Raw genomic sequence first — 26,428 nt, 5'->3', positions numbered from 1 at the left:
TCACCATTGGGAGTTTCCGCTAATTGTGCCCATTTGCAGGCCTTTGAGGAGGCTCTAAAAATTCAGCTCAATCTTTTGGGTGCAGGGACACTACTAGGCACATTTTAAAAGCTTTTGAAGGTAATCTTTTACAAAATTTATGAAGAAACTGACTACTGTACCCCAATATAACTAGCAAATGGTTCTGTATATTTTTTTAAAGTTATTTTCAGTCATTTAAAATTGGGTTACTCACAGGTGTGGATTGACACTGTGATTAAAACTGCTTATTTTTTGTGATAAACCCATTTTCAGCTGTATTAATCAAACTGCAACATGTTGCCACTAAATATATCATGGAATATTTTTTAAAGCAAAATGTTTTTAAATGCTGCCCAGTTGCGCTTGTTCATGGCAGATTTTCCTTGCACCGATATATGAATGAGTTTGAGTGGACAGCACATTGTCAGAAACTTCACATGAACATTGGCTAAACCACCCAAGTGCCTACCCTTGTGTGTTGTTAGTTGGTATGCTTGCAGTGGGATGAGGGTGAGTGTGAGGGGTGGCTAGTGAAATGGAGAAGTGATAATGCAGATAGAGAGGGATGGATGGAGGTGCAAGGTAAGTTGGTGTGAGTAAAGATGTGCAGGAGTATGGTAAGGAAGGCAGATTGCTGAGGATATGATGAGTGGCACAGCAGGATGAGGTTGAGTGTGGCTTGGCAGTAACGTTTTGTAATCTACTGAGATCATTGACAGGTCTGCAGCACTGCAGCCTGGGCCTCCTGATGACATCCCTGCTTGTGTCCTCCTGTGCAATGTGCAATCAGGCTGCGTTGGTCTCCTGGGGAGGTGTCCTCCGCCCATTGGAAGGGAAGAGAACCTCCCTGCGTGCTGTGACTCCCTCCATCAGCATATGGAGGGAGTCATGGGAGAACCTGGGTGCAGCCATGCACCTCTGTGCAGTGCTCGTCAGCATTTGCAGCACCTCAATGCTGTAGAACACTGACAACACAACTGTTAAAAATCAATTTGGACATGGCCCCTTTAAGGAAGCTGGTTGATGATGCGTTATCAAATGACATCATCAGACCCGCTTCCTTTTAATTAGCCGGGAACCTCGCTGGGCAGGCTTAAGAAGCCCAATCAACATAAAATTACTTGGAGAGTGCGGGCTGGAGCAGGCAGCAGGCTGGGACCGCGACACCGACCCCGGCCGTCTCGGACCCGCCTCGGTCGGTGAAATCATGGCCTAAGAGTGTGAGAATGGAGTCACATGTAGGATGGACTGAGTAGAGGTGAAGGACATTAGTGAACCAGTTGGGTTTTTTTTGACAGCCTGGCAGCTTTTACAATTATTTTATCTGGTGCTAGCCCACAAATTATCAGATTTATTGAATTTTGGGATTTGAACTCACAACCTCTTGGTTACCAGTCCAGTACCATAACCACAAGGCTTCCATACCCACTGACTGCCTGTTCCTGCATGCTTAATGGGATATCTACTGTCAGTTGCACAGATATGCTTGATGACCTGGATGTGGCATCATTGTGAGTGCAGACCAGCATGATCCTTGATTAGTACATCCATTCCCTCTGTTGCAGGAACCCCCTCAACCTGTCCATTGATCTGTCTGACAGCAAAACATTGAAACGAAGAAAGATTCGGCATTCATATTGCATATGCCAAACCTCTCAGGACATCCTAAAGCACTCACACTCAAATAATTATTTTTCAAGTGTTGTTATGTAGACAAACAGAACAGCCATTTTATGCTTAGCAAGGTCCACAAACATTAATGAGACAAATGACCAGGTAATCTGTTTGTGGCGGTGTTGGTTGAGGGAAGAATGTTGATCAGCCTGTTCTCTGTTGTTTGCAGTTCCTCCCCATTTGGTATAATTTTCTCATTCATATTAATATTCTTAACTTAAGTTAGTTGATTTCTTCAGGTCTGCCATTTTCTTCCAGTTCCAGTGGGTTCTTGTACTAGAGCCTCGAGCATCTGGTCATCAAAGCACAACTTTTGCTAACTCCTACACTCCAACACCAAGTGAAATTGTTCAGGAAGTAGCTGGACATGTACTTTTTCAATGCCTTAAGTTATTTGCGTAACACTTAAAAAAGTTGCAGGACACAGTTATTGCATCTACTGTTCATTGACTGCCTTGTTATATGATTGTTACAGAGCACACCATCTTGCCTTGAAGAAAAACAGTAAATTTGTTTCATGAGTTTGCAAGTATGCTTTAGAATGTTTTTACAGCATATGCAATGGTCAGTTGTCCTTTTATGACTAGAAAAATGGTGATTTCAAGTCTACAGTTGTCTAAATGGGTTTTTCAGAAGTGTAACCATCGGTTTTTATCTGTCTTTATAGGTAGTATTTTTGCAGAAGGTTTTTGCAGGAGAAGGTACATCACACATTCCCTGAGAACTATGGTTTGGCTCAGTAATATAGATGATGTATGTTTGCGTTAATTGATCCCTCCGCATGTATCTGAACACGTCAGAGGAGACCTGCCTGCACCACCTCTGCTTCACAAGACAGGTTGCTGCAGCCTGCACAACGGCCTGAAGACAACATCTAGATTAGGGATGGTTATTTCTGTCAAAGTGAAGATTACCACAGCATGAAGCTTTTATACTATTGTATCATTTCAAGCCACCCAGGAGACACTGCACATCAGGCAGTCTGCAGTACATGCACATATCAAGCAAATGGTAAGTGGTATCACTTTCATCACTTTTCCTGTGGAAAAGTGATATCATCTGCACAGGATACACAGCTTTCACTGGGCATGGCAGGGTTCCCTCAAGTGCAAGGCATTGTAGATGGCACCATGTGGGTATCAGGGATTCTTTATATTAATCCCATGACATTCGTAAACAGAAAAATCTTGCACTCAGTTACCTCAGGTGGCATCTAATCACAGAAAGATCATTATGTACATAAGTAGCTATAATCCAGGAAGCAGCAATGATGCATTCATTGTGTGGCATTCCACAGTACCCAAATTATTTGAAGAAGGAACATTGAGTGGATGGCTCTTAACAGAACAGAGCTATCCTCTGCAACCATGGCTACTGATCACACTGAGAAACTTCAATAACAGCAGAGGAGCACCTTGGCCTGGATGCCTCAGAATTTTGTTTCTGTTCCTTGGCTCCACCTCGACCTTGAGGGACAGTATGGCATGTAGATTTGGCACAACAAAAAAGGGTTGCTAACTTAGGTTTGTATCATGGTTGCTAGGTTTCATAAAAAATGTGTAAAAATGAGCAGTGCACTTACCATTGCTTTACGCTTGGTGCCAGCAATCTTCTTGCTTATTTACAGCCAGGTACAAGGGACCTGGGTGACAGCATTGACTCAGCTGGTGACCTCTCTCCATTCAGCTGGATCCATGCACTTTTACTGGAGAGTGATCTTCAGCCACAAATAGAACCAACCTTCTTTGGTGCACCCCTTGAATCAGAACCTTCAAATCTCCAGCATCAAAAAGAGCAGTATTGCCCATACGTCACCACTGTGCCATTTTGAACAATTAGTCCACACTTCAGCTGTCACAATTTCCCTTTACATGATGAGATGAAGTCTCTGAGAGTTGCTGTTGTGCTGGATTTTGCATTCTCCATTCAAACGTGGTACAGGCAAAGCTCCCTGGGCAAGTTTTCCTTGTGCAAATAGTCTATTCAAACAAGAGAGAGGTACTCCCATCACAAAATTCATCAAAATCCACCCCTGGGCTGCTGGTGCAAGTGAACTTATGCCAGCACAACTCCATTTTCGATTGATTCACAAATTTGGTGTTATATAGCTTCCTTGATCACACTAAATTTATTAATTTAATACTTCAAGCAGACCTTAAAAAATAAATTATAAATACAGAGAAAGGTGTTAATGAGGGGCCTTAGCCTAGGACTCCTGTACAAAATGTATCACCGATGAGAGGGGCAGATGTCGGAATGGGTAAGTTAATTGGTAATTTTATGATCTTTTTCTCAATTGTTGAACTTTATTTGTTTATTATAACTTTTACCTTTAAGGGTATGTTGCTGTGGGCAAGTAACATTAGATCTCAAAGGATTTGGGGGGAAAAAATCAACAATTTGATTGATTTTTTTGGTACTGATTGCTGATTCCTTGTTGGCTGCTTTTTAGTGAATGGGTTCCACAAAAGTTGTGAAAAAATATTAATAAAGAAATGGCCTGGCAATAAAAAAGAGAAAGATGAGCTAAAGAAACAAAGTAAGAATTAAATAATCTTGGCTACAGTACTATACAAAGAACAAAGGAACAATACTGAGAAACAAATTCTTATACTTGGGTTTGAATTCGCAGAGACTAAACTATACTGAATATTTTTATTGATTGTCAGCCTGTATAGGCTAATCTAGGTTTCAGCCAATGTGAGCACACACCACAAATGTAGACTCAAATTTTGCACAATTGAAACAACCTCAACATTGGTCCGTAATTTGCTCTCAGTGGCGAAGGAATGGCGCTTGCCTTTCATGTCACTGACAGTTACCCATAGACTTTTCGCTAACTTGTCAGCAGAGATTTGCTCTAATTTCGGCATCTTTTCCAGCGCGGCGCCCTCTACAGGAGATCTGTGGCTCTTCAACTAATCAGACTGAAGAAACCTCACCGAGGCACGAAGAGTCCAAACCAGGAAGTATAAAGCAGGAAATATAAATTAGATTTAAAAGATGTACAGAAAGCAAAATAAAGATTGGAAAATACAGATGTGACTAAGGGGAGAGAGATAAAAGAGACAGACAGAAAAAGTAAAATAAAATGTTTTTTTAAATCTCCAACACTAATTTTCTTCTGAGAGAATGAGACTCCACACTTGTAAAATTAATTTTTCAGGGCCAGAGAGGTTGTTCAGCAGTAATGATCACTTATCACACCAATAAGAACTCGCTTACTCCTGAATTCACCAGCCCTAAGTTGTTCAGCTATTTTTAGTGCAGAACTAGTGGGCAAGTACAGCAAGTTTGTGCCGTTGCAGTGATTTCAGTGCCACATCTATCAGTGAGGACTGCAACAGCGCACCCTGTGGAATAGCAGGGTATCTCTGACAGCAACCTCTAGATTTCCGCGTTTAACTGTGCATGTGCATACTCCAGAAATTACTGTTAGATTTCCTCCATTATAACAGTGAGCACTGATAGCCTCACTTTTATTCTCATTGCAAGTTCCAGGTCAATATCTAAGAGGTCATATGATTGAATGGCATATTTGGATAGTCCAATGGGGAAGGGCTATGTTTCTGAGTTTAGACACGTTACCAGGGTGTAATAGAAGAAATGCTCTGTATTCCACCTCATCTGTATTAAGCCCAATCTGAAAACGTTTGACTATAAAGTGAATCTAAGAATTATAAGATACAAGTTCAATACTCATCAGTATGTGAACACTGGTATAATATCATACATTGGAATAATGTTCTAAAATTGCATAATATACAATTCTGTAGAGCAGTAGGATTACATAGGATTATGTAGGATATATGGCACAGAAACAGGTCATTCTGCCCAACCAGTCCATGCCGGTGTTTATGCTCCACTCGAGCCTCCTCCCATCTTTCCTCATCTAAATCTATCAGCATAACCCTCTATTCCCTTCTCCCTCATATGCATGTCTTGCCTCCCCTTAAATGCATCTATACTATTCACTTCAACCACTCCCTATGGTAGTGAGTTCCACATTCTCACCACTCTTTGGGTAAAGAAGTTTCTTCTGAATTCCCTATTGGATTTCTTGGTGACTATCTTATATTGATGGCCTCTAGTTATGCTCTTCCCCACAAGTGGAAACATTCTCTCTGTGTCCACTCTATCAAAAAATTTCATAATTTTAAAGACCTCTATTAGGCCACCCTATTTTCAAGAGAAAAGAGACCCAACCTCTTCACCCTTTCCTGATAGGTATACCCTCGCATTTCTGATAGGTTACTTAAAATTATGCAAGTACAATACTTTGAAAAGAAAACATGTACAATTGTTTACATTGCAAGTACAAAACTATATATCAGCATAATAATGTGAAATTTGTGTAACTGCAATACTCTACATCAGTACAAAGAAAGAAGTTGCATGTAAATAGGCTTTATCACATTTTCAGGATGTCCCAAACCACTTCACATCCAATGAATTACTTTTGAAATGTAGTCACTGCTGTTGTATAGGCAAACACAGCAGCCAATTATGTACAGTGAGATCCCAGAAACAACAAATGACCAGTTAATCTATTTTTGGTGGTGTTGGCTGAGAGAAGAATGTTGGCCAGAGCAGCTATTCTTCAAATTGTACCATGGTATATTTTATGTCCATCTGAACAGGCAGGCAGGGCTTTGGTTTAGCATTTCATTCAAAGGATGGTTTTGCACTGATGGTACTGCACTGAAGTGTCAGTCTAGCTTATGAACTTAAGTGCTGCAGTGGAGATTGAACCTACAACTTTCTGAATTGGAGGCAAGAGTGCTACCAGCTGGGTCAAACTGACACTTATGCTCTATGTATAAGTTCTAAATATTATGAAAGTACTTTCTTATATGTAAGGAACGTAATAGAAAATTAGGTTGTTGTTATTCTGCTGAAGAAGTTGAAAATAATGACACTGAATACATCTGCATTACTATAAAAACTACATTGAAACAAGTAGTGAACTTCAGTGTTCCTTTAGTCACCCACATTACGCAGAGATGGCTCAATGGAGGAGGAGTTTCTGAGGATGCAGCTAATGATGCGCGTTAACTCCTTTTAGCATTTTCCATCGTGAAGATGGTTGTAAATGTTTAATATTTATGTAAAGTATTTTATTTGCTCCTTCCAAAATTGTTTTGTTAATTAAAGTCTTAATTTTCTGATTATGAACTTTTGATCTGAAAAAGCACACCAATTTACCTGAATTTTTTAGGCCTGAATTCAGAGAAAATAAAACCTGAAAATCAGAAGGTCTATTTTTTTTTACTATGCCTTTAACAGTTACAGTATGACATTTTCAAAATCCTACCATCAGTAATAAACATTCAGAATTATAACTATTAGGTGTGCAGACACACTGATCTTATTGACTTTTTCAGTTTATCGTAGTTGATTCATGTTAATCGAGTGCCTGTTCACCACAAACAGTCATTTATCAAGAATGTTGGTGTAATGATAATTAGGTTATATTAATGGCATTGCTGTAATTTTTAGTATGCTTTTGGTTGGAGAGAAATTGCTCCAATTTAATGAAAAATATTTTATACTACTACATTATTTCACCATTCTCTTGTAGTGTTTTAGTGGATGACCAAAACATTAAAGTACCTAGCACACCAACCAAATCCAACAGAATGCAGAATGTGAGTAGTGATATTTAATATTTAAATGTGATGAAATGTATACTTGGAAATAAAAAGCGGTACTTAATTGGAACTTATAGTTTAAGTTAATCAGTTAATAAGAATGAATACAGTGTATGTGGCTGAAAGTGATTTGGGTGATGGAATTTATTTTCAATTAACAAAATTACTGATTTATATTCAAATACCACTTGTAAGGAGTGTACAATACTAAGAATATGCTGTCTCCTTTCATTGTTTAAATTAAATCAGATGTGAAAATAAATCTGCTTTGTCTGCACTGAGGTCTTCTATCCATTCCTGAAATCCTATACAATTGGAAATAGCTAATCTTTTGCATATAACTTTAATGTTTCATTATTATTCATATGTAAATTTAAATTTACTGTTTAATTGAACCATTCACATTGTATTTTAAGACCACGGAATAATATATTTAGTTAATGTTAATTATGCCTTTTACGAGTTACCTAGAGAACCAATACCAGAGTCTGCAGGCTATTCTACATATCCTGGGACTTTATCTTTGAGCATTGTGCAAACAATTTCAATTTTAATTAGTCTAGTTAACATAGAGCACAGTATCATAACATTTTTTACAGTTGGCAATAATACATCACAATTACAAGGCCAAGCATATTGTGATAAAATCATTTCTCCTAGCAAATTGATGGGTGGGGGATCATCAGGACAGATAATGGGCAACACAGCATTTAACAAATTCTGAGGTTTCAAATACTTGTCAATAATGTTAACATGTGTCTACAGATTTTTTTTTTAGCTTGTGTGCTGTGAACGATATACATACATTCCTGTGGCGCTTAGTTTAAAACAGCCCACGAGAAAAATGCGGTTGTCCTTTCAATAAACCCTTCAGTTAAAAATTTAGACTAAAACCAAGGCAAATTAAAAATACAAGTAAAACTGCCAACATGCTTTCAAAGCATGTAATTTTGCTTTTCTTCAAATGTGTATAATTAGGTAAAATGTACAGTTAGTCTTTTAACTTAAAAATCAAACATGGCTGAATACTGTTTATGAACATTGAAAGATTGTTCGTAGGAAGCTCCTTATACCTGTTGGCGCCATGCAGTTTTGAGCTGGCTGAATGTGTCAATCAGCAATTTTGTGAAAAAGTACTGTAAATGCAATCACTTGCTTTGACAGTTCTGATTGTTAACTGGTAACAAAAGTATTGCTAATTGTCCTGCATTTTAGCCGGTTGTATAGCAAAGTACGCCGAAGGGTCAATTGGCGAAGTGAAATACTTAGCATGCAAAGCGTAATACAAGATGCTGTGTAATACTTGACCTCTCAGCATAATAAATGTTTCAGTGAAATGCTGTGCATTCAACATTCACTGAATAGAGCTTCCCGGCGGAATAAAAAGAGAAAATGTTCCCTTCTTTCTTTTTCTGAGTGAAAATTATTCATTATGTAATGACCGTTGCAGCAATTAGCCAGCATTTGGTGGAATAAATGTTTAGAAATAGCAATTTCTGATTTTAGACGAGATTTTGTATGGCACCAGGAAATTACTGTAGGTGTATGACTAATTGTGCTTTGGCTTTATGCAGCAGGCTTGGCCGCTGCCACATTTAGACATTTGCTGATTTTCCTTTTATTGTTTCGACATCTTTTTTATTTTAATTTCCCTCTCAAGGACCGTCCAACTTGAACCTTGTTTTTCTTTTATTGTTGACCATTGCACTGTTATCAATAAAAAGGCTGCAGGTGACAGTATAGCAGCCCATTAAAGCTATGGAGATGTATTAAATCTTCAGCTTATGTACTGACACCAACCGAAAGAAAGGTTTGAACAAAATGCCTCCAGAACAGAATAACCTATTTGGGGCTTTTCACTATTTTTTTTCCTTTTTTAGTGCAGTCAGTGACATTTCAGTTCTGTCCAACATTCTGCATATGATGTACTAACTAGCCTTATTCAAAATCAGATTAACAAATAATTTGTACTAGTCAAAAAGTTCAGATATAATAGCAGTAACCACCTTTTGTGTTAATGAAACAGACATTGGAAAAGGTTAGAAATGGTGATTTCAGGGACATTAAAAAACATTGAAATTTTGAATTATTCAACAATGAAGTTTGATTTATTGTTTTATTTTTTGGAGTTCTATTCCAAACATCTAGTTAGTCATGCTCTGCAGTTCCTTTCCATCTATGTGTGAATTTGGAATGAAATAGATAAGATCCAAATATCTCACACACAGGATGGTGTTTAGCATTTTGCTGGATAAATAAAGAAAAGGTTTTACTCACCAACTCCCTGCATCCACTCACCACCCCACTCCCCCCCCTTCCACCGCACCCCCCCCCCCCCCCCCGCCCAAGGCATTGACTCCTTGCTGAGTAAAGTTCTACAGGCACAAGCAATTCATACAAGTGGCCATTATTCATGTGAGTCTTAGCATGAAGCATTGGCAGGCAATTTGACTTGGAGAAGCATCTCAGCTGAGCTCAATCCTGTTATTTTTCCTACAGACTACTTGGCCTAGAAATTGGGCATGAATCCAGCGGCAAATGTGAAGTGCCATGCTGAATCTGATGAGCGGGAAACCATATGCAATTGGTCCCGTTGCGTAATCCCAATGCAACTGGCGAGCTGGGGTGCCAGTCTGCCCCAAGGGGCAGTGCACCGGTCACACACAAAATGACGATCAACCACCGGGGATGCGGGCACTGAAGCAACTGAGAATCAGGAGGGAAGGAAATTGGGTGGTGGGTGAGGTGGGGTGGGGGGGGGGGGGCGGGGGTGAGCGTGGGCAGAGGCCAGGTGGCGGCTGGCAGTAGACTGCAGTTTTAGTGTGGAGCCAGAAGGAGCTTTAATTCAAATTTCTAAGGAACTTGTGTTTCTATTGCAGATAATGTATGGTTTAGTGAGGCAATTATTGAGATTATAACTGTGTCATATTAGGATGTAAAAGTGGATCCACAGTCCAAGGAAGTGACAATGATACTTTTCTATAAAGTATCAATGAGACTACATTTAGAGTACTGCATTTAGTTTTGGCCAATGTACTTTCAAACCGATATATGCAGTACTGAAAATAGTTAAAAGGACAACTATATTGGTTATGGGTCACATCACCATTTTATTATTTTCAGTGGGAAAATAACTGGGAATATTCCAAATAATTAATATTTTTAAGAATTGATTATTAAAGTGGTACAGAGAAGTTCTTTGGGTGGAGCTAGAAGACCTAGTTATATACCTACATAAGAAGCAATTTTGCATTTAGAACAGTAAACTTGTGTACTTTAATGCTTCTAGTCCACGAAGTCCTGACTATTGAGGCATTCAAAAACATAGAAGATAGGAGCAGGAGTAGGCCATTCAGCCCCTTGAGCCTGTTCCGCCATTTAATGAGATCATGGCTGATCATCCAAATTAAGTATCCTGTCCCTGCTTTCTCCCCATATCCCTTGATCCCTTTAGCCTTAAGAAATATATCTAACTCCTTCTTGAATATATTTAATGAATTGGCCTCAACTGCCTTGTGTGGTAGAGAATTCCAACGAAATGGCCATGTTCCTTATTCAACAGGCATTAGAGGGATAGGCCTATCTTTTTCTTTTCTGGCATTAAGGTAAAGCAGGAGGAATATAAAATGATAATTTGTATCCATAATAAAAATCCAAATGAAGGCTGAGTTAATTGGCCTATTTTATTATAACTTTCTTGTGCTGTTTGCCACACAAATCTCACTGAGATCTGACAGTGGTCCCATTAATTGATTTGCTTGTGATAGGAGAGTTTGCAAGTTCTGGGAAATAAATGTTCAGGTATTGTAGAATGCCATTTATTCACTGTAATGGATATTCGTTCCTTTGATGTGTCAATCCAGTTTCTGCGTTCATTTTTTTCAAAATAGGGGCCAAGGAACTTTATCATAAAAACATTGGCTGGATACAGGAAATGTTATTTTCAAAGCCAGGTGTAAGGAAACTGTACTTTTGTTGTCTTTCATAAATAATTTTGTTACCTTTGATATCCTTTTTCTGCATTTTTGTCTTTCTTTAATGAGGCCTTAAATATGTAAGATAGTAAACATAGTAATGTTTTGGGAAGGAGAAGAAATTGCTCCATCTAGCCTATTCTTCCAAACCTCCCATCAACTCCTTATCATGATTCTATGATTAATGCTTCTGATTCTTATTTACTAACAGGAAATTCCTCCAGTCCTTTAAAAAAAACTTGTCAAGGTTTCCTGTTGCAACACATATATTTTCTTTGACACCCATAACTTTAAACTGTATTCCCTAAAGCTCAAATTCTGCACTGGACAGAAATTCCTATATCTAATTTCTCCATTGCCCTGAAAATGTTAAATATCTCCATTAAGACTCCCCTCCCCCCACCACTCCCTTCCCCATCTTCATAAAAGAGAGGAAAGTCCCAGAGTGGATGATTTTTCTTCATACCCAGTCCTCTAAATTGAAAAATAAGCCTTGTAACCCGCCTCTGAATCCATCCAATAACTCAGGCCCTGAATTTCCATGGGGGTTCTCCCAGTTTCCTAATATAACTTCGATGGGGGACCAGGAGAACCCCTACAAAGTGTCAGGGCCTCTTTATTTCTTTTCTGTAATATGAAGACTAAAACTTAGCATAGTGCTCCAGATAGAGGAAGCGATATCTAGAAAATTAGAAATAAAATAGCAGGGCCATGAAATAGGGCGACTTTAATTATCCAAAGATAGACTGAGGTAAAAGTAATCTAAATAGCTAAGTAGGGAAGGGGTTTCTACAATGTTTCAACAGTTTTCTAATTCAATGGAATTTCAGTGGAAATTGGGCGGAAACCCCGGAGAAACGGCGTTAACGGCCATTTACATTATTTCGTTGGGGTTTCCGCCCATCTTCTGCAGAAGTTATGGTGAATGATCTGGAGAACCCCTATGGAAATTTGAGGCAACAACGATAGAGGCAGAGCTGGATCTAGTTCTAGAAAATATAGTGGGAAAAGTAGGTAATGTCAGGGTTAGAGGAATATCAAGTTAAAAAAATCATAAGATACTTAGGTTTGAGATAAAAAATCCTTTCCCCCTGCCATTTTATTCTATAGAATCATAGAATATCTTTAATATTTCATCTGTACAGTAATTAAAGCAAAAGCTTAAATTTCAGTAATCCTAACATCAGAAATAAGTCAAAATTGAATTTTTTATATTTGTGCTCTTATATATTCTAAATACTTTCCAGTATTGCACTCCAGTGAGTAGGTAGGCAATTGGGATGGAAGAGGGCTAGAATTGTTGCATTATGGCAGGGGAGCCGAAGGCTTTTAGCATTAGGTAATGCTACACACCATCAGGTTCTTCAACACTGTCATTTTTATTACTTTTTAAACCATGCCACATTGCCTCTAATGCACGCAGAGAGTTTGCTACATAATGGTACTAAAAGTCAAAAGTGAACTTTGAAAAGTATAGAATTATGAATGATTGGAGTGAGTAATAAGGCTATAATTTAATAGTTCATATAATGCGATGAGAGTGAAGTGACTTTGCCGATGTCATAAGAGCCGCTCAATTGAACTGTTGCTTGGCAACGTGCTGTGACCATCTATTATGATTAGCAATCTACATTGTATTTTATGATGTCATCAATGCAACAGATGAAATACATTCAAAGACAAACTGACATGCAATTGCAGTACTGTAATGTGAATCATATTGCAGTTGAGAGCTTCTGTAGCAAAGCAGGCTGGCTGTTGTGCACATTATAGAGCCATAGAAAATAGTGGGTAAAATTTTCTTGCTGTGGAGTAAGTTATAATGAGAGAGATGGGATAGGGAGGTAGATATGCACACAGAGTGTAAACCAATGCATACGTTAGGAATGCTGTGGACCATTGTTTATAGATAACATTTTTTATGGAGAACAATTTAACATGTTCCTATCTTTTCTACAGACTTGCAAACATCACCTGATTACAAGAGTCAATAAAAACAGGCTCAGAAGTAATGATATGTTGTCTACATGGCACTTTCAGTATTTTTCAAGTTTATCTAATTGTGCATTTTTTTTGTTTTCTACAAAAATGCAACCATAATCGTCAAATGATAAATTATAAAAATTATGACTTTATTGGATCTTTCTATATACTGTAATTGAAGGTCTTGTGTATACTGTGTCACATGTATATAGTGGCACATTAAATCCATCTGCATCATAAATACATTAAGAAACACGCTATTAGGATTGGCTGATATAACCACTGTTAGGCTAAATACACTGCATCGCTCATGTGTAGCCCAGGAAAGCTTAAACTAAAGAGTGAGGATTCTCACCACCAGAACCAACCAATTCAACTGCTCAATTTTTTTCTGAAGGTACCAGATTGGTAACAGCATTTATGGACAAAGCCAACCATATGGCTCATTTTTTTGAAGCTGGTTTTCGGTCACTTTGTTGATTTCTGGCCTAGCTGAAAATATAAATAAGTAATATCTATAATGTAATATTTAAATTTAAATAATTCTGTAAAAAAATTATCTACAAAATCAGCCATTGCATGTTAAAAATGTCTCCAAGAAACTCCCTTCCTAACAGCACTGTGGGAGAATCTTCACCACATGGATTGCAGCGGTTCAAGAAGAAAGTTCACCACCACCTTCTCAGTGGCAACTAGGGATAGGCAATACATGCTGACCTTGCTACCGATGCCCATATAGATCAAGAATAATTTTTTTTAAATCATGCCTGTCCCTTCCTCAGCCCCCATTGTGTACTTGGGCCTTCCCCAAGTGAAGTGGTTCTACCAAGAAGTGGAATCTGAGTGGACTTGTGTCACTGTGGTGGACTACAACTCACAAAAGGCATCAATGTTAATGTGTGTGTCTATCTGGTAACCTACAACTCCCAAAATGCAGATTAACGCGGCCACTTTCTCTTCATGTCTAATGTAGTGCTGGACAGGGAAAGTGAGATGCTCCATAGCCTAAGCCGGCATGGTCCTGATATGCTTTACTCACCATCCCTCCCTGCCCACCCTGCTGTACAGTATTCCCCAATATGGATCACAATAAACAGCATAACTGTGCTCTAGATCCCAGACCATTCATAAGCAATGCCATGGGATATCAGCTAGAATAATATAAAAATAGTAGTGTATGCCTCTTTTCCTCAATCTCATTGATTGATAATGATTGTGTAACCTTTCCAACTGAGTGGCACTTTCTAGTAATCTCATTAGCACATAGTGATCACATAACTGTTATACTTGTGTCTTTTTCTATCAATCTCATTAGTTGCATCCGATTTGTATGATTGTGTTCACATTCTGTGTTTGATTGATGTGGATCTGGACAAATGCAATTCCACAGATTGTGTTCCTGATACAGTAATGGCATAAGTACTTTCACGGTTACTTCTGTTCATTACTTTTTTAGCATTGCGATTTGTCCACGTAAACAAAATTAGATCTATGATTGATCCATGGTAATTGCTGCTCATTGGTCCTTAACTATGAGACTATAACAACGAATTACATCACATTGACAAAATAACATCACTGAACAGCTTCAAATGATTTTTCTTGGGCTACAAAAATTTCATAGGAACACAAGTAGGCCATTCAGTCCTCAAACCTGTTCCATTATTCAACAATATTCCCTCGAATTTTTTTGGGGGGCTGCGCAGCCCCTTTAACTGGCTGCAAGGGCCATTCAAAATTTTGCATAAGTGCAGTTATTCCATTTAAAAGCTGATGAGCCGGCTACGCTGGGCCTCCAGAGCACTGCGCGGCTGTTATTCAATTATATCATGGCTGATCTGCATCTCAAATCCATTTGCCTGCCATGGCTTCATATCCATTGATACTCTTGCCTAACAAAGTTCTATCGATCTGTCTTGAAAATTTATATTGACACAGCATCCACAGCCTTTTGGGGGAAAGAGTTCCCGATTTCCACTATCCCTCAAGGCCAATATATCTTTCCTGAGGTTTAGTGCCCAAAACTGAACACAGTACTCCTGACTCTGTACAACAGAAGCATCACTTCTTTACTTTTGTATTCCAACCCTTTTGAGATGAAGACCAACATTTTATTAGTCTTGGTGATTACTTTTTGTACCTGTGCACTAGCTTTTAGTGATCTGTGCAAATGGACTCCCACATCTATTTACTCCTCCACAGCTCCTAGTCTCTCACCACTAAGAAAATATTTCAATTTATCTTTCTCAGTTCCAAAGTGATTGACTCAGAAATATCCATATTGAACTCCATTTGTCATAGTTTTGTCCAGCTATTAGTCTGTCTATGTCCCTATGTAACTTTCGTCTCCCATCTCCATAACCTACTGGGTCTCTTAATTTAGTGTCATCTGAGAACTTGGACATACAACTCTCTATTCCGTTAACCAAGTCATTCTTGTACATGGTGAAAAGCTGAGGCCCTGGGGAACGCCACTTGTCACACCCTGTCAATCAATGAATGATTCATTTATCACTACTCTCTGACTCCCAACTAATTAACAACCCATGTCCAAGGTTACCACCAATTCCATGCAGTTTCATTTTTGCTAATAATCTCTTATGCGGAATCTTATCAAATGTCTTCTGGAAGTCCATATAGACAACATCCATAGACACTCCCCTAATCCAATATGCTCGTGACCTCCTCAAAAAATTCAACTAGATTAGTCAGACATGACCTACCCTTCACAAATCAATACTTTATCAGAGACAGATTGACGGAGCACTTGGACAAGTATGAGCTGATCTCTTTGATCAGTCCCATTATTTTCACCAGTACCTTTCTAAAAACTTACATTAAATCCACTAAGTTCCCCACCCCCCAACTTACTTTAGATTCCCTTATACTGCTAATATTTTGTCCTCTTGCTCTACTGTGAAAATGGATAAAAAGTACTCCATTAACAAGTCTGCTATTTCCTTATTATCCATTATAGTCTTGCTTGCACCTGTCTTCAATGTATCCTCACACCCTTTACCATTCTCTAAGTATATATTTATAAAACCTTTGGCTGTTAGCTTTGATATCCCTTAAAAGTTTTTTTTATATTCCATTTTTGCACCTCTTCATATCCTTTTTATAGCTCTTCATCCACTTTTTCTTGCATTTGTGTAAGCCTTTTCCTTTAGCTTAATACTGTCTCTTACCCAATTTGTTGGCCATGGTTGTTTAATGATACAAGTGGAGCCTTTGCCTTTTAGGGGTGCATACTGGTTTTGTATTGTCCCAAATACTTCTTTGAATACTTCCCACGGTTTATCTATAGGTTTACCTGTTAACAGTTCAGCCCAGATTACTGTGGTCAATTCATTTCTCATCACTTTAAAGTTTGCCTTACTTAAATTTAAAACCTTAGTTTGAGACTCTCCATTCTCCTTCTCAAGTCTAATATCAAATGTAATCATATTATGGTCACTATTTGCAAAATGTTTCCTTAATGTCTGTCTAATTCTGCTGCAGTACTCATCACTAAATCCTGTATGGTCTTATCCCTTGTCAGTTCTAAAACATATTGTTCTAGAAAACTGTCCTGAATATATTATAGAAATTCATTTCATTACTATGTGAGCTGTTCTGCTTCTCCCAGTCTGTGAAAATCAATATCTCCCATTATAACCACATTGTTTTTGCTGCTTGCTTCCCTAATCTCTGTATCTATAAATCCCCCAACTATATCACTACTATTAGGAGGTCTGTAGACAACTTCTATCAGAGTCTTGCATCTTTTCCTGTTCCTTAACTCTCCCCAGAGTGGTTCCACTGCCTGGTCACCCTTACTGAAATCCCTCTTTTCTACTGCTAGAATTGTGATTTTTATCAATATTGCTACTCTTCCTCCTTTCCCAATTTTCTCTCCTTTCTAAAGATCCTGTAGCCTGGAATATTTAACTCCAAATCATGCCCAGCTTGTAGCCAAGTCTCTAATGGCCACAACATCAAACCCTTTGAGCTGAATTTGTGATTGTAACTCACTTGTTTTATTTCTTATGCTACATGCCAGTCCCATCCTGCCTATGTCTTGCTGGTCTTTTTTTTCACACTTTTTGACTTACTGTGTGAATTTTCCACTCCCACCCCCTTAATTCACTTCCAAATATGTTACATGTGGCATAAATAAAATAATGAATATGAAGGACAAGGTTAAATACCTACTTTTTTATTATAAAATTAATCTAGACATATGTCTGTAACACAGATAGGTAAGCAATAGAATATCAGGAAGCATATAAATATGACATACACTACATACGTGTCCCAAATGATCGCTGCAACAGTGGCTCAACTATTTAAATTGTCAGATGTGAATACGATTCTGCTCAATGTGCTTGCTCTAGCCTAAAAAATAATTCATCAAAAACAATACTAACACTCAAAGCATTAACATTCAGAACAGCGCACTGGGAGGAGAGGCGAAGCAGCTGATTAACTAGTTGTTTACTGCTCAGTATTTAAAGTATCGATCAGCACTGCTCATCTAATCACCAACAATGGGGATTCCAGCACAAAACTGCTCAGTGAAACAAATTTGTATTGATCAGTACAACCAGTGGAAAATGCACTGAATTAAGATAAATGGGTTTTGATATGTGCAATTTGAAGACTATTATCTAAATCTAAACCCATGTGCAATTTGAACACAATTATCCACAAAATCTAGGCTGATACTCCCAGTGCTACACTATCAGAGGTGCTGTCTTTCAGATGAGACATTAAACCGAGGCCCCGTCTGCCCTCTCAGGTGGACGTAAAAGAGCCCATGGTACCATTTTGAAGAGCAGGGGAGTTACCCCTGGTGTCCTGGCAAATATTTATCCCTCAACCAATATCACTAAAACAGATTACCTGGTCATTATTACGATGCTGTTTGTGGGAGCTTACTGTGTGCAAATTGGCTGCTGCATTTTCTACATTACAACAGTGACTATATTTCAAAAGTACTTCATTGGCTGTAAAGTGCTTTGGGATGTCCCTAGGTCACGAAAGGCGCTATATAAATGCAAGTCTTTCTTTCTTTCATATGGTAATTACAGCAATGGTCACCGAAAGTGATTCCACTATAGTAACAATATATTTTAAGAATATTTGTCCATGAGCACTGCCACACTAGATCAACAGAGTATCAATATATTTTTGCTGGAAGTTTATTGAAGGAAATATTGGAAGTGCAGCAGATCAAACAGGCTGATTGCTTCAATAAAAGTTCATGATGGGGAAGCAACATCAGCAGATTTTGGTCAAGTTATTAGTTCAAGCCACACATTGTGAGCCTGATGCACTGTATTAGTGTAACCACTGACTGTATTACTTAGGGAATAATAAAAAGAAGTATTTATTGTTTTGTCTGCAAATGTATACAATCATAATATACTTTAGATCATATCCCCCATTCCCTGTTCACTGGTTCACATGTTCCCTTCCAATTTACCCCTTATTTTGTCTCTTTCCATCATAAAGTGGCTTATGCTGAGGTAGAAGCAGTTCTTCAATACTTCATTCAAGTGCATCTTCTGTGTGTGTGAACCTGGAGTGCAAAAGCCAGATCCTGTCATCATTTGATGTATCACACATGCACACACTCCTTCCAGTAGGGGCACTGAAAAGTGATAAAGAGTTGGATGATATACCTATCAATTCATTCCATGAAAAGCGACGAGTTAAGATAGTAACTATAGGTTTTTATTGGCTAAATAACAGAGCCCACCCTTGTGGGCGATCGGTTCCAACAAGGGAGAATACTAGCCAAGCGGTCACCTTTATACCTGGGCAAGCAGGCGGAGTCAGCTGAGGTAAGCCCAGGTATAGCAGTGTGCGTGGCAAGAGGTAACATTGTGTAGCGATAGCAACAGTGTAAACAGTGATAACAACAGTGTAACAATAGTGAACGGTTGTGAACGGTAACAGTGGTTTACCACATTCACCCCTTGTTTAAAATTGAGTCCGGCGGGGTGAAGTGTACTACCAGTTCGTGTATGTCAGTCTCTCAGGAGGCCTCGTAAGCCTTTCTGATCGGCGCAGCGGCGGCGGCGGTGGTGCAGTATCCGATGGTAATGCTGGTGTCTGCGTGGTCGACGAAGGCTCCTGGGGTTCCGGCATGCCGTCTACAGGAGCTGGATTTGGGGGAGTGGTGGGGGGTAACGGTGGTATCTCGGGGGTGCCCGAGGGTGCGAGGTCTCGCAAGGAGACAGACAGTGTCCTCCCGCCCGTCTGGGTATGCCACATAGGCGTACTGGGGGTTGGCGTGCAGGAGGTCCACCCTCTCGACCAGGGGGTCCATTTTATGGGCCCTCACGTGCTTCCACAGCAAGACGGGCCCCGGAGAAGTCAGCCATGTTGGTAGCGAGGTTCCCGTAGTCGACTTCCTGGGGGAAACAAACATTCGTTCATGGGGGGGGTGGCGTTAATGGCAGTGCAAAGCAGTGACCGGATGGAATGGAGTGCTGCCGGGAGGACTTCCTGCCAGCGAGAGATTGGGAGGCCCTTAGACTTTAGGGCTAAGAGAACGGCCTTCCAAACTGTCGCGTTTTCTCTTTCCACCTGGCCGTTCCCCCGGGGGTTGTAGCTGGTGGTCCTGCTCGCAGCAATACCTCTCGCGAGCAGGAACTGGCGAAGTTCCTCGCTCATGAAGGATGCGCCCCGGTCGCTATATATATAGTTCGGGAACCCGAACAAGGCGAACAGGTCGTTCAGGCATTTGATGACCGTGGTACTGGTCATGTCTGGGCAGGGGATGGCAAAGGGGAAACGGGAGTACTCGTCAATAATGTTGAGGAAGTACACATTACAGTCAGAGGACGGGAGGGGCCCCTTAAAAATCGATGCTCAAGCGCTCGAAGGGGCGGGTGGCCTTGATCAGGCTTGCTCTGTCCAGCCTATAGAAATGCGGTTTGCATTCGGCACAGGTTTGGCAGTTCCTGGTCATGGTCCTGACCTCCTCGATGGAGTAGGGCAGGTTATGGGCCTTAATGAAGTGGTAAAGTCTGGTGACCCCGGAGTGGCAGAGGTCGTTGTGGAGGGTCCGTAGTCTATCAACTTGCGCGTTTGCGCAAGTACTTCGTGATAGAGCATCCGGGGGGTCGTTGAGTTTACCAGGCCGGTACAAGATATCGTAATCGTAGGTGGAGAGCTCAATTCTCCACCTCAAGATCTTGTCGTTCTTGATTTTGCCCTTCAGCTTGTTATTAAACATAAAAGCAACCGAACGCTGGTCGGTGAGGAGGGTAAATCGTTTGCCTGCCAGGTAATGCCTCCAGCGTCGTACCGCCTCCACAATCGCCTGGGCCTCCTTCTCGACAGACGAGTGTCGGATCTCAGGGCCCTGGAGGGTCCTCGAGAAGAAGGCCACAGGTCTCCCCGCCTGGTTAAGGGTTGCCGCTAGGGCGAAGTCGGAGGCATCGCTCTCCACTTGGAAAGGGATGGACTCATCCACAGCGTGCATTGTGGCCTTCGCAATGTCTCCTTTTATGAGGGAGAAGGCTGTGCCTGCTTCTGTCAGAGGGAAGGAGGTGGACTTCATGAGGGGTCTGGCTTTGTCCGCATAATTCGGCACCCATTGGGCATAGTAAGCGAAGAGCCCCAGGGTTCTCTTCAGCGCCTTTGGACAGTGGGGGAGGGGAAGCTCCATGAGGGGGCGCATTCTTTCGGGGTCGGGGCCGATGACTCCGTTCTCTAGTACGCAGCCGAGGATGGCCAGGCGCGAGGTATTAAACACACATTTATCCTTATTGTAAGTGAGATTCAGCCATTGGGCCGTACGGAGGAATTTCTCCAGATTAACATCATGGTCCTGCTGGTCGCGGCCGCAGATGGTGACGTTATCTAGATAAGGGAACGTGGCCTGAAGCGCGTTCTGGTCGACCATCCGGTCCATCTCCCTTTGGAAGACCGAGACTCCGTTGGTGACGCCGAAGGGAACCCTAAGGAAGTGGTAGAGGCGGCCGTTCGCCTCGAAGGCGGTATACTGGCGGTCCTCAGGGCAGATAGGGAGTTGGTGATAGGCTGACTTGAGGTCGATGGTGGAGAATACCCGGTACTGTGCAATCTGGTTGACCATATCAGATATGCGGGGAAGGGGGTATGCGTCCAGCTGGGTGTACCGGTTTATGGTTTGGCTGTAGTCGATGACCAGGCGGTGTTTATCGCCGGTCTTAACGACTACGACCTGGGCACGCCAGGGGCTGGTGCTCCCCTCGATGATGCCCTCCTTCAGGAGTCGCTGCACCTCAGAGCTAATAAAAGCTCTGTCCCCGGCGCTGTACCGCCTGCTCTTGGTAGCAACGGGTTTACAGTCACGAGTGAGGTTAGCGAACAAGGAGGGGGGCGGGACTTTGAGGGTGGAGAGGCCGCAGGTGGTACGCGGTGGGCGGTTTAAAATTTGCTGGTTGTAGACTGTGAGTGGGGGGAGGGGTCCACCGTAAGCCAAAGTGACACTTTGAAGGTGGCATTGGAAATCCAGCCCTAGTAGGATGGCAGCGCAGAGCTGGGGCAGGACGAAAAGTTTAAAATTTTTATATTCCGTGCCCCTAACCAACAGGGTCACTACACAGTAGCCGCTAATGTCTGTTGAATGGGACTTCGCCACCATCGAGATCCGATGGCGCGCTGGCCAGACAGTGAGGGAGTAGTAGCTCACCGTATCTGGATGAATAAAACTCTCCGTGCTTCCGCTGTCGAACAGGCAGGATGTGGCGTGGCCGTTTACTTCGATGTCCATCATGGACTTGGACAGATGATGCGGGAGAGCTTGGTCAAGCGTGACGGAGGCCAGTGTATGGCTGAGCGAGCTGCTGTAGTCTGCAGGCGAGGCGGTGGTCGGTTCTGGAGACAGAACGGCGGCCGAGTGCGGCGAACAAAATGGCGGCGCCCATGACGCGGGTCCCCACGAAGTTGGACAAAATGGCGGAGAAAATAGCCGCCCTCACAACTCACATGAGGCACTGCTGGCGTCTGTGGCCTTGATCAAAGATGGCTGCCCCCACGACCCACCTGAGGCACTGCTGGCGTCTGTGGCCTTGATCAAAGATGGCTGCCCCCACGACCCACCTGAGGCAATGCTGGCATCTGTGGCTTTCCCCCTGCAGGCGTTTACAAAGTGGCCTTTCTTTTTACAGCCGGAGCAGGTCGCATTCCTTGCAGGGCAGCGCGCCCTTTGATGTCTCGCCTGGCCACAGAAGAAGCAGCTGGCGGCCCGATCGCGGAGGTCCGCTGCCACAGCGGGTCCCAGTCCCGATCGATTCCGGGACACCGACGCCGTGGTGGGTCCCAGGGGTGGCAGTGCGAGGGGAATTGCGGCCGGAGTCGGGCCCGAGTCCCAGGGTCGCGCAGCACAGTACCTGGAGTACGCCTCGAGGTCCCGATGGGCCACTTCCAGAGAGCGAGCGAGGGCTGCAGTTGTATTCAAGTCGAGGTCCTTTGATTCGAGCAGTCTTTGCCGTGAGTAGTCGGACCGAAGGCCTTTCACGAAGGCATCGCGGATATTCCCTTCAGTATTTTCTGCAGCCGTTACAGCTTTAAAGTCACAGTCCCTGCTGAGTGTTTGTAGCGCCCGTAAAAATTCATCTACAGACTCTCCTGGCTGTTGTGAGCGGGATCTTATGAGATGTCTGGCATACATAGAATTTACAGGGCTCCGGTACTGCTCTTTCAGCAGGTTGAGGGCGTCCTCGTATGTAGCAAGGTCCCGGATGAATGCAAATACTTTAGGGCTCACCTGGGCGGTCAGAACTCTTAGTTTGGATCCCGGAGGCACGCCGGATTCTCCCAGGTAGGATTCGAAACAGCTCAGCCAGTGTTCGAAGTCGAGGGCTGAGTTCACTGCCTGTGGGTTTAGATCCAGGTATGGCGGTCGGAGGGCTCGCAGCCAGGCCGGCTGCTGTGGCTGTTGTAGCTGGCCGTTTGGCTGGTCGTTTGGCTGCTCCAATCCACTCATTTCAAAATTTAGCCAATAAAATTGATATACCTATCAATTCATTCCATGAAAAGCGATGAGTTAAGATAGTAACTATAGGTTTTTATTGGCTAAATAACAGAGCCCACCCTCGTGGGCGATCGGTTCCAACAAGGGAGAATACTAGCCAAGCGGTCACCTTTATACCTGGGCAAGCAGGCGGAGCCATGGGCGGAGTCAGCTGAGGTAAGCCCAGGTATAGCAGTGTGCGTGGCAAGAGGTAACATTGTGTAGCGATAGCAACAGTGTAAACAGTGATAACAACAGTGTAACAATAGTGAACGGTTGTGAACGGTAACAGTGGTTTACCACATTGGAATCTGGCTTATCTTAAAGTGCATCAAATCTCAGACCCAGGAAAAATACTGTTGAGGAAACTCAGGTGTGTGTTTCAAGACCACTCACAATCTTGGGCTGTTCAGGGTAAATTCCATGATGTTTGCTATCTTGTGAGAGTTTAGTATCTAAAAGCAATGACCTCAACTTTTGTCTGTTAATTTCACCAATATGCTACGCAGGTCTGTAGTGAGTCTGGCCCCCATATTTGCTAGGGTGGGATTTCCAAGTGAGGGGGAGGATCGCGTGGAATGAGAAACAGGTTTGCTTGGAGGGCCGGGGAGAGGCACTCCTGCTCCTCCTGGCCTACAAGCAGTGCTGGTAAAGCACTTACCTCTTCCACGCAGCAGTCCTCGCTTCCCTTTAGCTGCTGGCCCAGGAAACCTGGCCAGCATTAAAGCTGGAACAGAGATAAAACCTGAGGCACGCAATCTCATTAAAATATTTAAATGAGCGACCCACTTCCTGGGGACATAAAACGGGTGATAGCCAATCCGCTGGTGCCGGTTTTACACCCTCACCGAAGTTGAAAGTTCTGCCCATACTTTCCTTCTAGCAGAGGTCACTGGATAGTGATCAAAAGTGGGAAACTTGGCAAATTTCTCCTTTGCCAAGTTTAAGTGTGCTGCAGCCAAATGATGGGCTCACATTGCTACCGTGTTGTGATCAGTAAACTCAGTGTAGATCAGGGATTGAATTTGGGATCTTCCTGGTCAGTTATTATAATTTCAAAATATGTTGTTTCAAAGCATTCTGATAAGACATCAACTGGAGTTCTAATTAATGATGCTTTGGAAGAATACTTATATCAATACACAAGCCAGACACGATTTTAATTCTAAAATCAATATTCTGACTACGTGTACCTTGGAAGACATTTAAAGTGTTATGATGGGAAATCATCATGTTGATACAGCTTTTATAGTGACCAAACATTCAATTTTAAATATTTAAGTCCCCAACTTCAAATGTTTTTATTGATGGTGGTAAAAGTTTGAAAATAGCTGAATATACACAATGGGAAGCTAATGTTTACAAAAGGAGGTGACCTTGAGCCTCTTCTATTAGAAGCTACGGATTCTATTTATGAAATAGCTTATGTGAGTACAATAAATTACTATACGTTATTTGACATGCTTCTACCACATTGCCAACATTTGTATGTTAAAACTTTTTTTTAAACAAAGATAAATTTGTACTGAATATGTGGCTTTTTATGTTAGAATACTTTTATGAGATCCTGTACTATGGAGCACTGCAGCACAACTGAGATATTCATGGTGTTACTGTAAATAATACAATGACAAAAGAAAAGGCACCAGGAAAAAGCCACCAATACGGGTCACACAGTGCTCTAATTAACCTTTATCTTACCATGAGCAAGTTTACATTGCATGCAGCAGTCCTCCTGGGCTTGATACAGGTGTTGCCAAAGATTAACCTGGTTGCATCTGTCATGCACCCATGTTAATCTTCAGGCTTTCAGTAAATGATAAAGTGGCATTAGGGGAGCTGGTTTTGTGCCAAAGAAAGCCCAATTTTTGAATTTGCTGTCTCTTCCAAAATAGAGAGGAAGAAGAAAATGGGTAAATACAGTATTTTTTTTTCTTTTTAGAGGAAAAAGGTGTTGGAATAGATAGATTAAGTTAGATGGAAAATTTGAAGTAAAGTTTTAAAATAAGAAAGAAAATTAGAATGGGGAAAGAATGGAAGGAAAGAAAAGATCAGAGTTAGCAGAAGTAAAGCATATTCATTTAAAATTGTGTTGTGCATATTTTATTTATGAACATACGAATATTTATATACATAGGATATACAGCACAGAAACAGGTCATTTGGCCCAACCAGTCCATGCCGGCATTTATGCTCCACATGAGCCTCCTCCCTTCTTTCCTTATCTAAATCTATCAGCGTAACCCTCTATTCCCTTCTCCCTCATATGGTTGTCCAGCCTCCGCTTAAATGCATCTATACTATTTGCTTCAACCACTCCCTGTGGTAGCGAGTTCCACATTCTCACCAATCTTTGGGTAAAGAAGTTTCTTCTGAATTCCCTATTGGATTTCTTGGTGACTATCTTATATTGATGGCCTCTAGTTATGCTCTTCCCCACAAGTGGAAACATTCTCTCTGTATCCACTCTATCAAAAAATTTCATAATTCTAAAGATCTCTATTAGGTCACCCCTCAGCCTTCCTTTTTCAAGAGAAAAGAGACCCAAACTGTTCATCTTTTCCTGATAGGTATACCCTCGCATTTCTGGTATCATCCTTGTAAATCTTCTCTGCACCCTCTCCAGTGCCTCTATATCCTTTTTATAATATGGCGATCGCAACTGTACGCAGTACTGTAAGTGTGCTCTAACCAAGGTTCGACACAGGTTTAGCATAACTTCCCTGTTTTTCAATTCTATCCCTCTAGAAATAACCCCTAGTGCTTGGTTTGCCTTTTTTATGGCCTTGCTAACCTGTGTCACAACTTTTAGTGATTTGTGTATTTGTACTCCTAGATCCCCTTGTTCCTCTACCCCACCTAGACTCGCACCCTCCAAGTGATAAGTGACCTCCCTATTCTTCCTACCAAAATGCAATACCGCATATTTATCTTTGTTGAAATTAATTTGCCAATTATATGCCCATTCTGCAGGTTTATTAATGTCCTCCTGTAACTTGTTGCAGTCCTCCTCAGTATTGACTATCCCCCCCCCAATTTGGTGTCATCCGCAAATTTTGAAATTGTGTTTTTGATTCCTAAGTCTAAATCGTTAATGTAAATTTGTATATACTTATATAGTAATAAAACTA

The sequence above is a fragment of the Somniosus microcephalus genome, chromosome 12, assembly GCF_052327205.1.
Source record: "Somniosus microcephalus isolate GS21.2 chromosome 12, FLI_Smic_1.0, whole genome shotgun sequence".
Taxonomy (NCBI): Eukaryota; Metazoa; Chordata; class Chondrichthyes; order Squaliformes; family Somniosidae; genus Somniosus; species Somniosus microcephalus.
Note: the sequence above shows the minus strand (reverse complement) of the source record.